The sequence below is a fragment of the Lolium rigidum genome, chromosome 5 (genome assembly GCF_022539505.1).
Source record: "Lolium rigidum isolate FL_2022 chromosome 5, APGP_CSIRO_Lrig_0.1, whole genome shotgun sequence".
In the NCBI taxonomy this organism is placed as follows: Eukaryota; Viridiplantae; Streptophyta; class Magnoliopsida; order Poales; family Poaceae; genus Lolium; species Lolium rigidum.
In genome coordinates this window covers 197,698,317-197,720,817 of record NC_061512.1, presented here as the reverse complement: position 1 = coordinate 197,720,817, position 22,501 = coordinate 197,698,317, and the positions used below count along the sequence as shown (strand labels likewise).

Here is a 22,501-nt window from a genome sequence, read left to right as displayed (position 1 = left end):
TTGGGTGAGTTTCAACTCAGCACAGTCGAGGAGGCCGGTCAACCGGGCCAGGGGCCGGTCAGACCAGGCCACCGGCCGGCCCAAACCGGACCACAGGCCGGACCAGCACCGAGCGAAGCTGGAAGACTTACTGGATAGTGCCCGGTTGGCACCAGTCCAGGGGACGGTTTAAATCGGGCCATCCGGTGGGACGGCCGGTCACGCCGGGCGAGAAACCGGGCCAGCAGGAAAACATGTTATATAAAAACTGTGATAAGTTTTGTGTCCGGACCCCGATTGACATGAAACCAATTTTGTTGGAAAGATAACGACGAATAGAACCCCAACAAAAACTTGTGGTTCGAGGTGGAGCACGATGCGCGTCGGCGCATGTGCTTCACGTCGGTGATGGCGCTGCCTCGCGCGCAGCCGCGCACGCCTGCTAGGCGGGCTGGCTGCCGCCCCGACGGCCTCTACATCGACGAGGCCACGGCGGCGCCACAGCCCCAGCCCCAGCCCCAACCGCAGCCCGAGCCGCAGCCCGAGCCCGAGCCCGAGCCCCAGGAGGAGGATGACCCCAAGCTGCAGGCGGCGCTCGCGGCGTCCCACGAGCTCAGCGACCTCAAGGAGCTGGCCAAATGGCCACACCTCGCCGAGACGATGCGTGCCTCCGCGCTGGAGGAGATGGCCAGGAAGGCCCAGGAGGACGCCCAGGCAGAGGCGTGGGCCTTCCTCGAGATGGCTCGCCGGGAGGAGGAGGCCACGCGCCAGGCGGCGCTCCGGGAGGAGGAGGAGCGCCGGGCCGCGCTCCGGGCGGAGGCGGAGTGTCGGGCCACGCTCCGGCAGGAGGCGGAGCTGCAGGCCGCAGCGGCGGAGCAGCTCCGGAAGGAGTTCGCGCGGAGGGGACAATTGCGCAGACCGACGAGCCCTCCGGACCCGCACTCCGCCTGGGAAAGGGCACCGTGGTCGCCCTGGCCAGAGTCCCCGGCGCCCTCTGGCGTGTCCAGCCGGAACAGCGCAGCGCCGCCGGGGGGCGTCGTCCTCATCGACGGCGACGACGACGACGAGTACTACTGGGAGTAGTACGGCCGGCGGCCACCATGCTCCCAAACCCTGGCTACGGTTTGCTTCTTTTTTGGGCTTTCTTTTGTGTAAAAATTGCCAAAAATGGGGCTAAGTTTAATGAACCACTAGTTTAAATTTACCTTTTTGTTGTTTTCCTTTTTCATTTTCATTTTCTTTTATTTTGTTATATTTGTGCTGCGTCCGCGCGTTGGACGCAGCGTGCGACCCAAACGGACACGCAGACGTGGACCGCTGTCGTGGTGTCCGCGCGGCCACCGAAATAGTCCAAAACGGCCGGCTCAGTGCGTCCGTTTGGATCGCATGGTTGGAGATGCCCTAATATGTCTCCTTTTGCAACTTCCAGCGGATGTTCTAGCACTGCAACCAGAAGGTTGTTGTTATGTCAGTTGATGCCGCGCGCTGGCCATGTGCTGCCACATCATTCCTTCTCTGTGCCATCGTTCGAGTCATTGCCAACGGAATGGCGAGTCGTCATCTGCCTGCACGACACCTCCAGCGGCGCGTGATGTCGTTCGGCCTCGAGGAATCGTTGTCACAGTCTCCTTGATTGCCGATGGTCGGGGCAGTAGCCTAGGTCGACTAGTGATAGGTCAGCACGGCATAGCTCTACCTGCTAGTTCCAAGTTGAGCATAGTGGCGGATCCAGAAATTTTGGTTTGCCGGGGCGAACATTTTTTGGGAAGTTTTTGCCGCACAAATGCATAGAAATTATAGGGTAAATAGTACACAAAATATTCAAATTTCATGATCAATGAAAGACAACTATGAGGAATATGAAAACCCACAAAATACTTAAAACCTAGTAGCATGGACTTTTGCTGCGTGAGACGCCATTGGCAACAAAAAAATAGTATCCCCAAAGTCCAAACTGAGTCATACTACATGTGAATAAAGGAAAAAATATGTGTAAATCGTAACACAATTGTAAAAAGTAGCTATAAGATTGCATTGTAATACTAAATTGTAGTAGTAGAAGCAGCACAAACTTGTCGAGGTGGATGTCCTCGACGATTCTTCAAGGCATAAAAGTAACATATATAATCTGTCTGTGGAAGGTCTGCTTGTAAATCGGGATCCTCATCCGAGTTCATCGGCGGCGGCCAGATCAGAGCTCAGGCGCTCAGCATCTCAAAGCATCGCCCCGGTCGGCGGCATGTGCAGCGGTGCAGAGCGATTTGAGGGCGAACGTGTGTGTACAATACGATTGGAAACGATGGAGCCAAGGTCGACTGGTTGCGTGTGTTTCAGAAGTATTTTTTTTGTAAACGGCCCTTTCAGCCCAATAGTCCAACAGCTAACTAGCCCACCAGTTTCCTTTCTTCTCCTTTGCACCTACCGCTTCGACGGAAAAAAAAAAAATCACAGGGCAGTTAATCTTCGTCAATGGCGGCCGTCATAGACTCATAGTCTATGTGCTGACCAATGGGGCGCCCTGCTCGGCGCCTGGAGACCCGGGGCGGCCGCCCCTGCTCGCCCCCCCTGTAGGTCCGCCACTGGTTGAGCATGGTGGTGGTTGCACGACACAAGTCTCACCCGTCCGCAGATGGTTCCGTTATGCCGATGTAGGCGCGAAAATCGGTTGTCCCCGTCAGCGCGCTGCCCCGCGCGGTGTGCTCAGATTGATTTCCTCCTTTGTTTACATAGGTGGGCTCTACCACGTATTATATGCATGTCGCATCTGTTTGTGCCAAGATAGGAGTACTAGCTAGGAATAGGATTGACGGTACTACTCCGTAGCATGCATTCAACCTTTGATGACCAACTGCAGCTATGTTTATTTTTGGGCGATTTACACAAAAATAACCCAAAACTGAAAGAAAAACACAGACTGACCCTCTGGCGAAACTATTTCACGAATCTAACCCTTTTGTGTGGCGCCCCTCTCAAGGGCGCCACACGTGCCCATGTGGCGCCTCTAGCTCTGGCGTCACACACCCATCCGACGTGGCCCGTCGACGCTGAGCTGGTGACCCCGATCCGACGTGGCAGCACGAGTGGCGCCGCTACAGCCGGCGCCACAGTTTGAAAGTGTGGCGCCCCTGGGAAGGACGCCACACATTGACTTAAGTTTGGGCGCCGCGCGCCCAGTCCGACCCTTCTTCTTTCTTTCTCTTCTTCTCTTCCTCCTCCCCAACCCGGTTCTCTCTCTCCTCCCTCTCCCCCCACCAAATCCACCACCAAATCGTCAGATCTGTCCGTGGAGATCGTTCCCCATCCATTTGTCAAGGTAATCTCCTTCAAATCTTCTCCATTCATCCACTAATTTCATAGATCGGGCTAGATTTGGACATGAACCCTAGACATGTTTTTTTTCTTTTGTGCACTCTATATTGTATTGTTTGTGTTGGAGATGGTAGCCTCATGTATGCATGTGTTTCAACCATAGATGTGTAGAAATCTACATAAGAAATTTCACATGTATGTGTATGAACTCTATGTATGTATGTGTATGTATGTGTATGAACCCACATGTATGCCTAGTATTTGTGATGGAGTAACTCATATTTGTTAGTTGAATGGATCGTAATATGGTTCAAAAATGTAAACATGTAGGATGGCCGGTGCCGGTGGACGGGGAAGGGGCGGCCGCCGCGGTCCTGGGCGCCCCGGGCCGGGGAAGGGGCCGCCGCGGTGGAGCAACAAGGGCCCCACGATCACCGTCACCCGCATCCTCCTCATCTTCGCATGACGAACGCCGCTCCGAGTTCCTCCTCCGCATCGACGACGACCCACTCGGCATCAAGCGGCTACCGGACAAGTTCGCCGAGTTCGTCGACGGCGTCGAGCCGGCGCACTTGCGGCTACGGGAGGCTAGCCGCAACCTCGCCGCTGGCCCGTGGAGGTCCTGTTCGACGGGCGGGGCAAGATGTACCGCACACGGGGTGGGACAAGTTCGCCCGTGACCTCCACCTCGAGCCCGGCCGCCACTCACCTTCCTCTACGAGGGGGACGGCGAGATGATCGTCAAGGTGTTCGACGACACCGCCTGCCGTGTGCACTACCCCCACACCGGCGAATCCGGCTCCGACACCGATAGTTAGAACGTCGAGTGTTGTCAACTCTATCTTCGTTGCTTCGTGTTGTTTGAATTCTATCTTAAATTGTATGAAACTATGTGCTACGATGTTAGGTATGATGATGTTATGTCGATGATGTGTGTACGAAATGGCTGTTGATATGATGTGTGTATGACATAGCTTTTGACATGATGGGAGTTTTGTTGGAATATGGTAGGATTTTCGATGGTTTTAACACATGTCAATGAGTGGCGCCCTTCCCACTGGCGCCACATTGCACAGTGTGGCGCCCGTGGCATCGGCGCCACACATGCATGTCTAATTGCCCAAAACATCTCGTAAGACAAACCGTCGGGACTTAGCCGTTTTGGCGACCCTCTTTGTGTGGCGCCCGTGGCATCGGCGCCACACATGCTTCTGTGGCGCCCGTGCCACGAGCGCCACACAGAGAGGGTCGCCAAAACGGCTAAGTCCCAGACGATTTGTCTTACAGTATGTTTTGGGTCCAATAGGTCACATAAGTTGGCATGTGTGGCGCCGAGGCCACGGGCGCCACACGAGCTTGTGTGGCGCTGATGGCACGGGCGCCACACAAAGAGGGTCGCCAAAACGGCTAAGGACTTATCGTCCGGAGCCCCTGGATGTTTTCGACCAAATAGCTCATATAAGTTGGCATGTGTGGCGCCGATGCCACGGGCGCCACACAAGCACTTGTGGCGCCAGTGGGAAGGGCGCCACACATGGACTTGTGATAAAACCATGAAAAATCCTACCATATTCCAACAGTTTTGACAACAAGAACATTGCACTGAATATGTACCATACATAGACACAGCATAATGGTTCAAATGACAAATAAGGTTCGACGACATCAAGGTTTCAATTACAATAAGGTTCAACGAAATCTAACATCCCTAACATCCAACCAAATCCATCTCCACCCTCAAATCAACCAAATCCACATCTAGGGTTTCACATATAGATTGGAGCAAATACACAAAATCAATGGATGAAAAGAGGGGAAACGGAGGAGATTACCTCAAGCAACGAGTTGGGAACGATCTCCACGGACAGATCTGACGATTTGGTGGTTGATTTGGTGGGAGGGAGATAGGGGGAGAGAGAAAACCGGGCGCCTTTGGAGGAGAGAAGAGGAACAGAGGAAGAAAGAAAGAAGAGGGTCGGGCTGGGCGCGCGCGGCGCCCAAACTTAAGTCAATGTGTGGCGCCCTTCCTAGGGGCGCCACACTTTCAAAGTGTGGCGCCGGCCGGAGCGGCGCCACTCGTGCTGCCACGTCGGATCGGGGTCACCAGCTCGGCGTCGACGGGCCACGTCGGATGGGTGTGTGGCGCGTAGCTAGAGGCGCCACATGGGCACGTGTGGCGCCCTTGAGAGGGGCGCCACACAAAAGGGTTAGATCCGTGAAATAGTTTCGCCAGAGGGTCAGTCTGTGCTTTTCTTTCAGTTTTGGGTTATTTTTGTGTAAATCGCCTTATTTTTGCGGCCGCAACAAAAATAACCATAGAAAACGGCTAAACGGCTAGATTCTAGACTGATCGGTGACTCAACGGCATGTCACCACAGGATTTGGCCCCGCAGCTCTTCAAGATTGCTATCAGGAAAAATAGGATTGTCAATAAAGCCCTATCAAACGGAAGATGGCTGCAGGACTTGCGCTTCTCTCTTGACGAAAGCCATTCCACGGAACTTCTCCGCCTTGAAGAACTCGTCAATGATATTCAACTCTCTGTTGATAGTGATGAGATCGCATGGGCCTTTGGGAGCAAGAACTACTACACCGCAAGATCTGCCTATCAATTGCAGTTCATCGGCGCGGTTGGAACGGACCTTCAGAAGATTGTTTGGAAGGGATGGGCGCCGGCCAGATGCAAATTTTTCATTTGGATTATAATGCTGGATAGTGTCCTCACGGCTGACAAGTTGCTGCTACGACACTGCGAAAACGATTATTTTTGCCCCCTGTGTCGCAGAAATCTTGAAACAATTGATCATCTCCTAATTGAATGCCCCTTCAGCCTGTAGGTCTGGTCACACGTGGCTGCCCGCCTAAATCAACAAGTGCTGTCTCCGGAGGCCTGGCAAATGGAGCAACTCAACATCAAATCTTGGTACAGGAAGGTGGTCGGTAACCAAACCAAAGAAACTAGGAGAATCACATTCCCCTTGGCTAACATGATTTGTTGGGAGATCTGGAACGAGCGAAACCGCCGTATTTTCAACAAAAAGGATCTGCCGGTTCAGGTGTTCATTTCTAAAATTATGGACGAAATAGATGTATGGAGGTTAGCAGGAGCACCACTACCTCTTGTAGCACAGACTAGTGGGGCACCCTTTGACCCAGGCTGATTTTCATGTCTCTTCTTTTACAGAAGTGCCACCTTCTGGCCTTTTTTCCTGTAACTTCCGACTCCTTCTAATGAAATGAACACATCAGCTCTCCTGCTGTTATTCAAAAAAAAAGCTATGTTTATTTTTCTAATTTAATCTGTAATAAATTAATTGTTGCTTGACCACTTTGCATTGTTTTGTAAATACATGGATTTTTGTTGTAATTATTTGTGATTTTTGTAAAAATACATGATGATTTTTGTTGTAATTCAATCTATAGCAGATTAATTGTTGCTTGACCACTTTTGCATTTTTTGGAAACATATTTTTTTTTGTTGTAATTACATTTGATTTTTGTAAAAATAGATGGTTTTTGTTGTAATTCAATCATAACAAATTAATTATTGCTTGACAACTTTTCAATTGTTTGCAAATATATGAATTTTTTGTTGTAATTGGATGTGTCATTTTGTAAAATAGTTTGTGATTTGTGTTGTAATTCAATCTATAGAAAATTATTTATTGATTAACCACCTTGCATTGTTCTTAAACATATGGATTTTTTTGATGTAATAGTCTGCAGTTTTTGTTGTATTCGTTTTCGATTTTTCTATAATTGCAGGCAAAAAATTGTTGTTTACCAACTTTTATTCTTTTGCTTCAAACAATCAATCTCTGGCAAAGGAAAATGTTGTTTAACATTTTTTTTTGTAAAATTAAGAAGTTTTTACTCAGCTGCCACAACAAGTAGCTCATGGACATAGGTAGATATAGTAGCTGTAGAACGATAGAGAGGGAGAGAGATTGGCGGAATATGTTGGATGTATTATTGAGCCTCATGGGCGAGTATATATAGGCGTACAGGGATCATCTTGGAGTGCAAGGCAAGACACGAGAGTCCTATCTCTATCCTAGACTATCCGTTTATACGTACACGGAAGTCTCGCTTATCAAATGTGATTGATGAGTTTGAGGCTGTTGCGGAGATTAGACCCCTGTCTACACATGAGATTGAGCTTAAAAGTCAATCCAATGAACAGATGGCGGGTCTTCTTCGCGAAGAGGAGCTCAAATGGTATCAACGATCCAAAGCTCAATTCATCTTGGAAGGAGACTCGAATACGCGGTATTTCCATGGCTTGGCTAATGGGAGACACCGGAAAAAACGTATTCACTCTCTTATTCAAGAAGAAGGGTTGATTGAAGGCCATGAGCAACTCAAGTCTTACATTACTAATTATTATAAGGGTCTGTTTGGTCCTCCGGAGGAAAGTACTTTCTCTCTTAACGAGGACTTAACGGATGATATACCCCAAGTTTCTTTGGAAGAAAACGGCTTGCTAACCGCACCTTATACCGAGGAAGAGGTTAAGAAGGCGGTTTTCCAAATGTAATGCAACAAAGCGCCGGGTCCGAGATGGGTTTCCAGCAGAGTTTTATCAAACCTTCCGGGATACTATTAAGTCGGACCTTCTAGATTTGTTCGATGATTTACACATTGGACAACTAGAATTATTTCGTCTAAATTTTGGTGAAGTTATCTTGTTACCGAAAATTAATGAGGCGGAAAGGATCCAACAATATAGACCCATTTGCCTATTAAATGTAAGTTTCAAGATTTTCATGAAAGTGGCCACCATTAGACTTAATACGGTTGCGGATCATGTTGTTTTACCATCGCGAGCATAACCTTTATGCAAGGATGGAATATCCTTGATGGAGTAGCGGTTTTGCATGAGACGGTACATGAGATGCATTCTAAGAAATTAAATGGGGTTATTTTAAAGCTTGATTTTGAGAAGGCGTATGATAAAGTTAAATGGTCTTTCCTTCAACAGACACTCAGGATGAAAGGCTTTTCGCCTGAGTGGCGAGCTCTAATTCATGATTTCGTGTATGGAGGTAGTGTTGCAATCCGGGTTAATGATGACACCGGACACTACTTCCAAACACGAAAAGGGTTACGCCAAGGAGATGTGCTATCTCCGATGTTATTTAACATCGTAGCGAATATGTTGGCGGTACTCATAGAGAGAGCCAAGTCTGATGGTCAGATTGAAGGTGTGATTCCACATCTGGTTGATGGTGGCTTATCTATCCTTCAATACGCTGATGACACAATTCTTTTTATGGATCATGATCTTGAAAAAGCTCGAAATCTGAAATTAATTTTAGCAGCTTTTGAGCAATTATCAGGATTGAAAATTAACTTCCATAAAAGTGAATTGTTCTGCTTCGGTGATGCCTAAGACGATGTAGCTCTGTATACAGAGTTATTTGGTTGTGGGCAAGACCAATTTCCGATTCGCTATTTGGGTATTCCGATTCACTATCGGAGACTGACAATTGCGGAATGGAAATTAGTGGAAGAAAGATTACAAAAACGCCTCAGTAGTTGGAAAGGTAAATTGTTGTCCCTGGGTGGAAGATTGGTACTCATTAATTCAGTACTAACTAATATGGTACTGTATATGCTATCATTCTTCATCCTACCAAAAGGAATTCTGCATAACACTACAAGAAATGTGTTGACTCATGACCTTCTCTCCGTGACCCTCGGGAAAATCGTCATGATTCAATGACGATTCCACACTTGATGGTCGTTAGCTATTTGGGGTGGTCAAAACAACAGAAAATTACGACGATTTAAGTAAAAAAACGTCATTATTTCCTAGCCTAAAATCGTCATAGTCAGATCCATGTGATATATAGCGTTATTTTTAGCCTATTACGACGAATTAGGATCATCATAACTGCATATAAGATTTTATTTTATGATTAAAAAAGATGATTGGACTAGCACATAAGAATTTTGCATGGACAAGTGAAAGCTTCCCATGGGACTACATAGATACAAACATGCGGGCTAGGTGGGGCTGCAATGAAGGATACAATATTTTTAACCATGCCATAAATCTTTGCATATATATGTGTGTGTCGTATATGATAATTATTCGTATATACAATGGTACAATTCAACTTATTGTGTCCAAAAATTAGAGACCAAGCTTCAACAAACCTATTGCTATATGGGACCCCGAAACTTAGGGCCCGATGACAGTCACCTCTTTATCCAGTCCAGAGTGAAACTCATGAGCGAAAACATGCGCGCGGAATCGGAAATTGGGCGCGCGCGCCCCCGCCCACTTTCCCGGCACTGCCAAACGAAAAAATAGGGTGATGAAGTACCGTCCGTCCACTGCCACCGCAACACATCTCCTGAACCCTAAACATCTCCTCCTCCTCCTCCTCCGCCGCCACCCCTCTTCTCCCCCCACACCATGTCCGCTCTCCTCACCGAGCCGCACTCAACACCCTCCCATCTCCCATCTGCTCCTCTCGCCCTTGCCATTCCATCACTCTACGCCCCCGATGCCTCGCTGATTCTAGACTGGACACGGATCTGATCTGGCCACTCGGAGCTCGTCCACCACCACAGAAACTAGCAAGACGTGCAACTCATTGAGATTCATCTTGATTCCGTGGTGTGTGCATCTATGGCGTTCTAATGGAAATTTCGGTGTGATTTCAGGACCCATCCCTCTCGACCCAGGCGGCGCGCATCTTGTCCCACGCTGCTCTCGCTTCCACCTCCTTCGCAAGTGAAGCGCCTCCTCCAGCCGAGGAGGAGCACAACGACTGGGTCATCGCAGATCGCCTCTGCCCACTCCCGTGATGGTAATCCCCATCCCATCCCCTTCCGTTCCCTCCCATCCCCAGATCCTCACTCCCTCTGACTATTTGTTCTATCCACCACAGGGACGGCCACTAAGGTATCGACCATGCCTCCTCCGACAAGAACGATCACAAATTGATTTGGTATGGATAAGGATCTAGCTTTACTTCAGATCTTGCATCGCATGTATTCTTGATCATCAGATCTTGGCTCACATGTATTCTTGAACGGACTACATGATTTGTTCTGTCTTTTAGTATTCTTGTAGAATCACAGCTGCATTATATTTGGAGAAATGTTGATTACAACATGCTTGTTAATTTCCTATCTTGTTTGTTGCTGGGGATGATCGAGTATTTGTGCTTTAGCTTGTTCTGTGATCTACAAATGAAAACTTTCGAGATATATTCTCTCCTTTATGAGACAATGATGCTGTGAACAACAAAATGCTATTCTGGTAGTCCAGATTTCGGTGTCTTGCATGCTTAGCTTTGAGAAAATGCTCTTATTTTTTTCACACAATGAAAATGCCCTTATTGGTCCAGTAGTCCTGGGAATATGACCCTCTAGTAGCTAGATTAGGATGAATTATTCAGCAAGATAATAATCATATGCCAATCTGCTTTTTAGATACTTAGCTATATTAGAATGAATTATGTTGAAGACAAGTTTTGATAAATTGCATTGTCTATCATGATAGGGGTGGGCATAATGAACCGAAACCAACACCGAATTAATCGGAACGAAAACCAAATTATTTGAGATTAATTTCGGTGCGTAAGTGTGGTAAACTGATTTATTAATTACTAAATTCGGTTTTAACACTTCGTTAACCGAAATTCAGAGGTTAAATGTAGTACGTCCTTACTAGTTTCTCTGTCTCAAAAGGCAAAATCCCATCAGGCCATCCCCATGAATGCATGGTATACATCATGTTTGCTGATTAGTGACTCATGGCCACCCACACACCCGTACACCACCATGGATTTATTTGCTACACGTCGTTGTCATGTTACTTCAGCTAGACATGTACTACTTAATTAGTGCATGGACGTATAGTTTCAAGATTCCAACACACTAGGTGCATGACTGCGTGATCACTAGTCCTGCTGTGGGAATGGCTGTAGCCTGCAAGCATGCCGTTGTACATACAAGATGTTTACTTGTCAGTCTTGTCACACTTGGTCATATATGTTGCTTAAAAATGAACTCCGAACCGAATTATCACTTAACCGAATTACTGGCTAACAAGAAAACTGATATAATTTCGGTTACCATTTCTTATTACCTAAATTAAGAGTAATCATTATAGGTTTTCCATACTCTGTGATTACCTTTTGATGGTGGTAGACCTGAGCCTTCCAGGACCTAGTGGGTCATATGTAGTTATGCTTCTGCTTTGATGTCTCATTTTATTATGAACTTTCTGTTTGAGTAAAGAAAGAAACACAGTAACTGAGACTTGATGCTTATTGCAAGCTTTTATTTATTTGCAAACAAAGAGACAACATGCTTACCTGTGCGCTGGAGCACATCAACCATGGCCATGCCACTGCATTTGCAGCGTGGAGTTCACTTTGTATGACCTAGCTATTCTATTCATTATTAGGTTGACAGGCCATGTTGTTGTGACATTGTTCTGTGATATGGAAGCTATGTTTAATAGCTTTCTATGAGCACCTGGTCCAGTCTTTGTGATGTTCCTTTATTGTCACCACTGTTCATGTTCCTTTCTGTTTAGAGTCTGATATAAGTGATTATGATCTCTATGTAAAATTAGTAATGTCCACGTCATGCATTCCTGAACTAGTACATGATTATATTTGAGTGAAAGTTTTTAACCAATGCAGTAGACTAGCAGTCCTATGCAATGGATTACGTTTATTCTCGTATTATTTGTTGTATACATTGGGGATGTGATATACATTATATTTTCCTCTAGTAGAAGTAGTATTATTACTGGTTTATGTATAGCCATATAGGTATACCACTTGTATAACAGTTTTCGTTTCTACGATCAATTTGACAGTCCAGTTCATCTAGTACTTATTTTTAATACATCATGAGCTTTTCTAATTGGTTTAAATGCTTACTATCACTACAGACTCCAAAGATTTCTGATGTGTACCTTCTGTCCGGTTCCTCTTCCTCTAGCTCTTCTGAGTGTAGGGCAGAGTTGAGTGTAGGGCAGAGTTCTGCATGGACGGGTACCTGCAACGGCCAGGGTCAACAATGATGCAGAGTTCTGCATGGACAAGTACCTGCAACGGCCAGGGTCAACAATGATGCAGATCAAATGTTCAACTACAGCCCCATCTAGCCAAAGTCAGGTATTTACTTGTCTTGTCGAATAGACGTGGGCTAATGCTTGATGGTCAAGTGCTTTGATGTGTATCGTGTGGCAAACACATTAGTGAACTGATTTGACTTCGACATGGTTGCCCTGTTATAATCATGCACTGGATTAACTTGGTTAATATTTTTGCCATAGTCCCAAGTCTCTGTTGGTTTTTCCAACTGGTTCATTGATATTGTTCTGGTTTTTATGTATGGAACATCTTAAATGACTATCTAAATTTTTTCAAGCTAGTCGGATGTCATTCCTGCTCAGCTTAATAAACCTTTATAGTTTGGGTTTCTAGGAAACACAAAAAGAAAGTAAATCTACTATATCCTAGCGTTACTAGAAGAAGTAATACTATTTTTCCTTTTAATTGCAAGTGCAAACACAACTTTTACTATCTAGGTACAGCTACCCTGATATGGGCATTCTGTTTCCAGGATCTTGCACTAGCACATATTCATTAATTGTTCTACTATTATGTATGTGCCGATGCTTTCTAGAAATTAGCATGTTGTAGTTGCCTTTTATTTTATCCCCAACTAATCTGAATGTTAACTCTCAGATGTCGGTTCCAAGAAGGGGCTCTGTAGGTTGCAAGAGCTTCTGGTGATGCAACAACAAGAATCGACCTGGAGGTCTAGCCGTCTGGAAGTTAACGACTGATATTGTCCTGCTTGGGTTCATTCTGGGCTTGATTTTGCTGTATATATGTGATTTAAGCCGTGGAAGTATTGTAATAGACTTAATTGTTGCTGTTGTGAAAACATGTTCATGCATTCTTCGGTTCTGATTATTTGTTATTCAATTAATGCCAAATCATGGGAAAATAAAATCTGAGAAGAGAAAACGGTAACTGATAACTAAAAGGGCCAAGACCCAAGAAAGAAAATGGTTTTAATAAGCTAAGGCCTAAAAATCAAATGGACCAAGAAAGACTGTTAAAAGGCTGAGGCCCAAGAGGTGAACAGATTAAAAAAAGGCTAGAGCTTAGAATGTAAGTGGACCAAAAAAGGCTGGTATTAATGGGCTTGGCCCATGTAGACCATTAAAGTGGACTGGGCTGATTTTGGGTTATGACAATTTGATTTTGTCACAATTTTGCCACGTCGGACTAGCCACGTCGGATCTGATGTGGCATGGGCTGATTGCCCGTGACGATATTAGATCGTCATTGATGTTATGACGATGAAGTATCGTCATAGACGATCATGACGATTACAAGTAGAAGGTCATGTTGGTTGATTTCTGACGCTCCGTTTTTGACAATTTATTTTTTGTCATAAAAACGTCATAGATTAAAAATAGTGACGATTCTATGACGAAAATGGAGTGTCGCAAGTCAACATATTTCTTGTAGTGTAAACTCGATTATTATCGATCCAGATTCTTTTGGCAAGGGGACAACGAGAAAAAGAAATATCGACTGGTTAAATGGAGTATAGTTTGTAGTCCCAAAGATCAAGGAGGGCTTGGAGTTCATGACCTGGAGGTCAAGAATTCAGCTCTTACCGGGTAAATGGCTTTTTAAGCTACTTACGGAGGATGGGATTTGGCAAACTATACTTCGGAGAAAGTACATCGGCTCGAAAACATTATCTCGGGTGGTTTGAAAACACAGGGATTCACACTTCGGGTCTGGTCTTATGGCGACAAAAAATGTCTTTTTTCGACATGGGACTTTCTCCATTAAGAATGGAGCACGGATACGGTTACGGGAAGATGTTTGGCTCGACAATGCTCCCTAAGTGAACGAGTATCCCGCTTTGTATAGAATTGCGCGTCGCCAAGGTGATACCATTGCAACCGTAATGGCTACTTCACCCCGAATGTGACGTTCGAGACGGGTTTTACTAGGACAAAGGCTTGTGGCATGGAACAATCTAATTCGGCGGCTTGGAGATATTCGGTTATCGCGAGCCGGATGAATTTCGATGGAACCTCCATGTAGATGGTACTTTTTCTGTAAAATCTTTATACAATGCGATCCTGCTTTCTGATTTACCAGTTGATAATAAAAAAAAATTGGAAGATGAAGATACCATTAAAAACTAAATTTTTTGGATGGTATCTTCGTCACGGGGTTATCCTCACCAAAGACAATCTTGTTAAGCGGAATTGGCACGGAAGTACACGATGTGTCTTTTGTCATCATGATGAAACCATCAAACATTTATTCTTCCAAGTGCCGCTTGCGAGATCTATATGGTCGATCATCCAAGTAGCGTCTACCTTGTATCCGCCGACTAGTGTCGGTAATGTCTTTGGCAATTGGCTTCATGGTATTAACTCAAGGTTTAAAATGCTTCTTAGGATGGGAGCGCTAGCAGTTATCCGGGCGCTCGGCTATGTAGAAATGACAAGATCTTTAATGACAAAAATTGCTCTTTGTTGCAAGTCATCTACGGATGCACGGTATTCTCCGTTCGTGGTTACCTCTTCAGCGTGTGGAGAACCGAGACCTATTTACGGAGGTCTCGTACACGGTTGGAGGATACGGCGAGGGATACTTTTTCCCTACATGGGTGGCAGCATAGTCTACGGATAGTAGCTCCTCCCACATCTTAGGCGTCATATGATTCATCGCTCCGATATGTATTTCGCCTTTTTTTTTTGTAACTCTGGACTCTTGAGACAACAAACGGCTGTGTGCATCCTGGTTATGCAGAGGCTGGATGTAATTGCTTCTTGAAGTAATAAAGCATCCTTTATCGAAAAAACGTACACGCAATATATCTCTAACACTCCCCCGCAGTCGTAGCGGGAGCGTCGTGAACAACATGAACGACGTGGACGGTCAGACTGGAGATAAACCGAAGTGGACCCCAGAAGGACCCTAGAAGGCTGACACCCCCCGCAGTCGTAGCGGGAGCGTCGTGGACGATGTCGCGTCGCGGATGCTTGGACCGTAGAGGAAGCCGGTGAGGCGCAGGCGAGGTGGTAGCCCTTGTGCCGATGTCGAGGGAGCCGAGAGCGTGGGTGTTGCAACCTTGGTCGGGGTAGCCGCGCGAGGAGATGCCGTGGTCGATGTCGTGGTCGGGTGCCGGTGTCGAGGTAGCCGCACATGAAGCCGCAAGCGCATAGTGCGCGAGGAGAGTGACGGAGACGCGTCGAGGCGGTCGTGGAGATGGTCGATGCCGAAGTCGATGCGCTCGAGCCGTCGAGGACGAGGTGCTGCCCTAGTTTTGCCGTAACTAGGCGCACGTCGGGGACGAAGGCATACTCCGGTTTTGCCAGAACCGAGTACGCAAAGACGAAGTCGATGAAGGCGAGGCGTCGATCCGAGCTTGCCAGGCTCGGGAACGCGTCGGGGACGAAGGCATGGGCCGGTGTTGCCAATACCGGGCGTGCGAGGGCAGGGACCATCATGGACCATGCGCCAGTGTCAGGGGGACCAGCAGAGGAGGCCTCCAGAGAGGTGGCAAGACGCAGAGCGGCGAAGAGGGAGAGGTGCCGATGCAGTCTGCGGTTGTCGATGACGCTGGCGACGAGGTCACGGAGACGTAGAAGGCGGCGAAACCAGCGGCGGCAAGGAGTGGCCATGCTGGATGCCTAGACTGTAGAGGTGGTCGGCGAGGCCTGCAACGACCAGAAGTGGTCATGCAGGTTACCTGTGGAGGTGCGGTGGCGGTACTCGTAGTAGGCGAGGAAGAACCCGGCGGCTTGACATAGACCTTGCGCTGACGGTGGTGACCTGCGCCGATGGGGCGGCGCGGTAGTAGCCTGGAACGTCGGTGCGCGGGGTAGACTGCGTGCGGCGACGTCTCGGCCCGAGGGGCCGGCGTAGCTACAGGGCGCGAGTCGATGCAGCGGCGGGAGGCCACCGACGAACGTACACGCCTTGGAAGGCGCGTCGGAGGCCGGTAGCATGGACCAAAGGCGGCGGCGCTCGCGGCCCGAAGGGGCGACACGCCGGCAGCCCGTAGCTCGATCGGTGGTAGGTGCGTGCTCGGGGACGTGCTTGGCGGAGACGTGCGCGCGGTCGGCTGATCGCACCGACGGCGGCGTTGTACGCGCCATGGCGTGGACGACGTGCCGCGATTGGAGTCGTTGGCGACGTTCTCGGTGATGTCCCGGCGATGACGGCGAAGACGGACCAGCGATGGAGACCGCGCGGGCGAGACAGCCTGCTGCGTCGCACGTAGGTGTCCCGTGTGTGACGTGTGCGGCCGTGCCGCGCAGTTGATGAAGATGGCCGGTGCAGTCGATGCCGAGGTTGGAGTAGAGGCTCATGATGACGACGGCGGTGGGCGACTCAATCCGATCTATGATCGGCAAAACCAAAAAAGAAAACATCGGTCGAGCGACCGGCGGAGCAAAAAGAAAACCAATCTACAGATTGGAAAAAAAAGGACTCGAGGGCAGCGGATCAACAGATCGGCGAACGAACCCTCCTACGGGTTGCGCGGTCCCCGGAGTAGGCCATGGAGAAACCTCCCGGGGGCGGCGCGGCGCGGAAGCTGTGCGGCGGCTAGGTCAGGAACTTGCGGCTGATACCATGTAGAACGATAGAGAGGAAGAGAGATTGGCGAAATATGTTGGATGTATTATTGAGCCTCACGGACGAAGTATATATAGGCGTACGAGTGATAATCTCGCAGTGCAAGACACAGGCAGCGAAGTCCTATCTCTATCCTAGACTATCCGTTTATACGTACACGGAATATATCTCTAACAGTAGCAAATACAGTCTGTGGCCCAGGAATGAAAGCACGACAAGGACCAAGCCGCATGTGCGCATGGGACACCTACGACCTACAGGCTATAGCTGGCATGCGCGGCGAGGGACGCGAAGACGCACGTTACGCGCCGGACTGCTCGCAGATGACGCATCATACAGCTGCAGAGCGGGGCCCACGACCGATTTTTGCCCCTAAAATCAGGCGACCGACGCGTAGGGCTCACCTTCCGTTATCATGCTCGTGTATGCGGCCCCATGACATGAAGAAATTCCCAGTGCAGCACCTAATGGCCGTGTTGCCCATGGCTCCAGGCTGTACCGAAGCATGATGAATTTTTTCTAAATAATATGATTTTTTTTATAATTTTCAGAAATATCATGCGTTTTGAATCATTTTCGGATATGTGACTTGGTCGGTTTCTAGTCGACCGATCAGCCTATCGGCCGGGTAGTTCTCGTGCGCAGTGTCAGAAATTGGCTAGCTCCGGGCCGATCGGCGAGCAGCATACCCATCGGTCAGCTAGGTGCCGATCGGCCAGCTAGCAGCCGACCACCTCTAATTTGTATTACGGTCCGGGCGTCCGGCTAATTAGCACACATTTACGTCACTACGGGAATGGCGCGATGCGCCGACGGCCGTGGCGTACGCCGACGGCCAAATGTCGGGGCCGTCGGCGTACGTCCGGTCCAGGGCAGCGGCCCAAAGAGCCCCTCGGCGTAGACATCTCCTCGGCGTAGAGAAGGATACGCCGACGACCACCCTCGGCGTACCCAAGGCCGTCGGCGTAGCACGAGCATCTGCTCCGGTCCCGCTCCGGCCGTGACGGCCCGGTCACGGCGTCAGCGAGGCGCCGAGGGCCACCCTCGGCATAGGGCATCACCCGCCTATGCCGACGGCCACCCTCGGCATACATTTTTTTTTATTTTTTTCTTTTTGGTCATTAACTTTATATTATGTTTGTTTTATTTATGTACTAGTATGAATTATGTAAAAATAGTTACTTTTTTAAAGAAAAAAATGGTAGATGGCTTATGTAGATCCCACGAGTGACGCTCTTCGTAGACGGGTCGACGGGATCCAGATGGGCCCAACATCCGCTATCGATGTACATATGTCCTAAAACAAAGGAAAAAAGTCCATTGCTAACCCTAACTCTAACCCTAACCCTAACCCTAGGGGTAGATTTGCGGGGTCCCCGCCCCCTAGGGTTTCCCTAGATACAAACCACCGGAGCGTCCGAATCGCCGGAAACTCCCGCTACGGCTCATCCGGGGCCTATTTCATTCCAAACCTATGGTTTCCATGTGCATATGTCCTAAACAAAGCAAAGAAATTAAAAAAATCCATTGGTGAACCCTCGCACGAAAAAAGCTATAGGGGTAGATCCGCAAGGTCCCCGGCCTAGGGTTTCCCAAGATACGGATCACCGGAGCGTCGGAATCGCTTGAAAACTTGCATTTGTCCCTAACATATGTGTACAAGTGTGATGTAAGGTTTGTCTAACCTTGCATGTACCCCGCGTTGACGATTTCCGCATACATGGGCCGACACTTGGTAAAATCCAGGATTTGTATGTGGAAACTCCTGCTACGGCTCATCCGGGGCCTATTTCATTCCAAACCTATGGTTTCCATGTGCATATGTCCTAAAAAAAGAAAAGCAAATAAAAAAATCCATTGGTAAACCCTCGCACGGAGAAAGCTATAGGGGTAGATCTCGCGGGTCCCCGCCCTAGGGTTTCCCAAGATACAGATCACCGGAGCGTCGGAATCGCTTGAAAACTTGCATTTGTCCCTAACATATGTGTACAAGTGTGATGTAAGGTTTGTCTAACCTTGCATGTACCCGGCGTTGACGATTTCCGCATACATGGGCCCACACTTGGTAAAATTCAGGATATGTATGTGGAAACTCCTGCTACGGCTCATCCGGGGCCTATTTCATTCCAAACCTATGGTTTCCATGTGCATATGTCCTAAACAAAGCAAAGCAAATAAAAAAATCCATTGGTAAACCCTCGCACGGAGAAAGCTATAGGGGTAGATCCGCAGGGTCCCCGCCCTAGGGTTTCCCAAGATACGGATCACCGGAGCGTCGGAATCGCTTGAAAACTTGCATTTGTCCCTAACATATGTGTACAAGTGTGATGTAAGGTTTGTCTAACCTTGCATGTACCCGGCGTTGACGATTTCCGCATACATGGGCTAGCACTTGGTGAAATGCAGGATCTGTATGTGGAAACTCCTGCCACGGCTCAAACAGAGCCTATTTTATGGTGGCCGCTCATCAAGAATATCAGGTGGCCTTCAACCAGCACCAGCAGCACTTCATGGAGTACATGGCATATATACATGTAAGTTCCAACCTTTGTTTTCGCAAATGATGACAAGTCCCACTTTCCCCTAGTTTGATGCTTCATTTCTCGCAAAGACCGACATGTAAACTATCTTGCGAGCGTCGATGGTGGCCAATCAAACCGGACGGACAGCGGATTTAGGGCCGATGCCTCCCTTTCCGGGGCCGGCGCCAAACATGCCATCGAAGGAAAATTTCGCTGCGGAGTACTATGGGAGAACAACGGTAAGTTCTTCGCCAAACCGAATACTACGGCTTTCCTTTGCCTCGCAAATTGCTAACATCTCGAGAACATGTGTGTAGGGAACGGGATGTTCCGGAAATCAGGGTGGTGGGAGGGAGATCACACCGGTTCATCATGGTGGTCCTTCTCCCGGTGCTACACCCGGTACTTCTCCCGGTACTTCTCCCGGTCCTTCTCCCGGTGGTTCTTCCGCAGCTTCTACCGGAAGGAATCGGCCGGTGTTTAGCGGCGACGAGCTCCTCTAGTAGTCCCATGTATCTTATGCACACTATGGCACCATGCATGTATGCACACTATGGCACTATGTATGCATCCCATGTCACTATGACACTATGTATGCAACCTATGGTACTATGACACTATGTATGCACTTGATGTTATATGTATTTGCACTTCATGCCTATGAATTTCATGTGAATTATATGTGCTTGTGTATCCTGTCAAATCTGGAAAACGCGCGAAACAGCAAAAAACGAAAAAAATGAACCAAATGGCACCCTCTACGCCGACGGGTCTACCCTCGGGGTAGCTCCCAGGTTCCACCAGGGCGCGCCACGTGTCCAGAAATGGACCAAATGGTCGCCTCTACCCCGACGGGAAGCCCTCGGCGTAGCGTCCGTCGCCCAGGGACGCCCAGGCCGCGCCACGTGTGGCTGTACCCCGACGGGGAGGCCCTCGGCGTACCGTCGCCCAGGGACGCCCAGGCCGCGCCACGTGTGGAGGTACCCCGACGGGGAGGCCCTCGGCGTACCGTCGCCCAGGGACGCCCAGGCCGCGCCACGTGTGGAGGTACCCCGACGGGGAGGCCCTCGGCGTACCGTCGCCCAGGGACGCCCAGGTCCTGCCACGTGTGGACGTATGCCGACGGTGCGCCCCTCGGCGTAGCTGTAACGGCCGTCACCTTGACGGTGCTCGTTAGCGAGCTGCGCCGACGGCCGCGATGCGCCGACGGGTGGGGCCTGCCGTCGGCCCTCTCCGTCTACGCCGACGGGCGGCGCTACGCCGAGGGCCACGTGGCCTCCGCCGAGGCCCACCTTCCCCGAGGAGCTACGCCGAGGGTCCCCGTCGGCGTATCGTACGCCGAGGGCAAGTCTGTCCTACGCCGAGGGCCGTAGGCCGTCGGCATATTGCCGGATTCCTGTAGTGCGTAGCTAGCGAGACTGGCTCGGAACAGCTGATCCCATTATTTCTACGTGGTGCAGTGCAGCGGCAGCATAGAAGTTACTAATTTCAGCGCTGTATACATGCACATCATTGATCCTATTCTATTTTCTTTTTCCTCAACTAAACCAGCTAGCTAGCTCTACCTAGGTGCATGATCCATGTGAATCTCCATTGTTCCGCTACGGCACTAAGGGCATCTCCAATGGGGGCGACCCAAACCGCGCCCGCGCGTCCGGATGGTTCGAGCCGGACAAAAACGCGGCCCAGCGCGCGGACCCATCCCTAAAACGGATGGCCACGGCGTCCGGGATGACCCAAACCCGGCCCAAATCTAGGGCGAGTTTGCGTGGCCGCGGACACTGAATGCTGGTCGCTCGCGTCCACCCCTTGTCCGCCCCTGGCCCGCCTGTCTATCTCCCAAAACAGAAACACCCCACTCCACTCCCAAAACCTAGAGATGGCCGACGAAGCGACTGCCGCCGCCACCGCCTGCACCGCCACCATCGGAGACGAGGCACTGCTCGAGGACGTTGCCGCTCCTCCCGTGTCGGAGGCTCCTGAACTGGACGCTCCGGTGGTGGTGGAGGCCGGGCAGGCAACGAAGAAGGCGAAGCCCGACCTCACCGCGGAGCAGAGGAAGATCGAGAGCAAGAAGCGGGGCGAGCGCCGCAGGGCGCTCGAGCAACGGAAGAGGGATGTCGCTGCCGCGGAGGAGCGGCAACGGGCGGCGGAGCAGCTCCTCCAACTCAAGACGGAGGCGAAGGCGAACGTCATGCAAGAGCATGCCATGCTCTTTTACGGCCACGCAGCACTCGCTCAGCACTTGATCCTCCCGGGCGCCGGCACGGCCTCGGGGGAGCTCGGCCTCGTCCGTGACCCGGCCCCTTCCTCCAAGGTCGACATCCCCGCCGACCGCCCCGTTTGGGTACACGCCCGTCGCGCAGGAATTGGGGGCGCAGTCGGCGCGGTACGCGTACCCGTCACGGGATGGGTCACCGGAGGTGGGCGAGTCCTTCACGGGGCCGTCTCCTTTGTCCATTGACCTGAACCGTGCGCCGGCGAACTCCAAAGGCCCCAAGCACATGGGATCAGCAGCGATGGCCAGAGCACGCAACCTGCTCGACGATTTGTCGGCCGAGCGCGCGCCGCCTCCGATGCCGGCATCTTCCACCATGCAGGCCCCTCCGTCGTACACGCAGACAATGCCGACGACCATGCCCTATGCTTCAACCGAGCAGGCTCCCCAGCCACCTCCCATTGACACACAGCAGGACAGCACTGCTTGTCCCGGCAGCATTAACATCGAGGACGAGCCGTTGTTCGGCCAGGAGCTCACGCAAGCCGCAGCTGCACAAGCTCGAGGTCGCCGCGTAAGCAAAAGAACCAGCAACTACACGGAGAAGGAGGACAAGGTGCTCGTCGATGGATGGTTGACCGTCGGGTGACAAGGGATTAACTTATCAATGCCTATGGATTGTAGGCTAGGGTTTAGTTAGAAGTAGAGGGCAAGTAGATCTCGAAGGTTTCAGCCGAAAAGTACTCGACGAATATGAAAACTAGGGTTTGCAGACAATGATTCGATGATCTCCTCGTCCCTCGACTCCCCTT

The 22,501-nt window shown here is 49.7% G+C and overlaps 1 long non-coding RNA gene across 2 annotated transcripts; it reads left to right on the top strand.

Moving 5' to 3' along the window:
* The first annotated feature begins 9,707 nt into the window (after positions 1 to 9,707).
* On the top strand, positions 9,708 to 13,256 carry LOC124658266. 2 transcript variants are annotated; one of them, XR_006989098.1, is made up of 5 exons: positions 9,708 to 9,883; positions 9,964 to 10,109; positions 10,191 to 10,250; positions 12,262 to 12,437; positions 13,014 to 13,256. It is a non-coding gene; the product is annotated as an uncharacterized LOC124658266 (long non-coding RNA). The 2 variants fall into 2 exon arrangements; XR_006989099.1 differs by having other exon boundaries at positions 9,708 to 10,109; positions 12,212 to 12,437.
* The last annotated feature ends 9,245 nt before the right edge of the window (positions 13,257 to 22,501 follow it).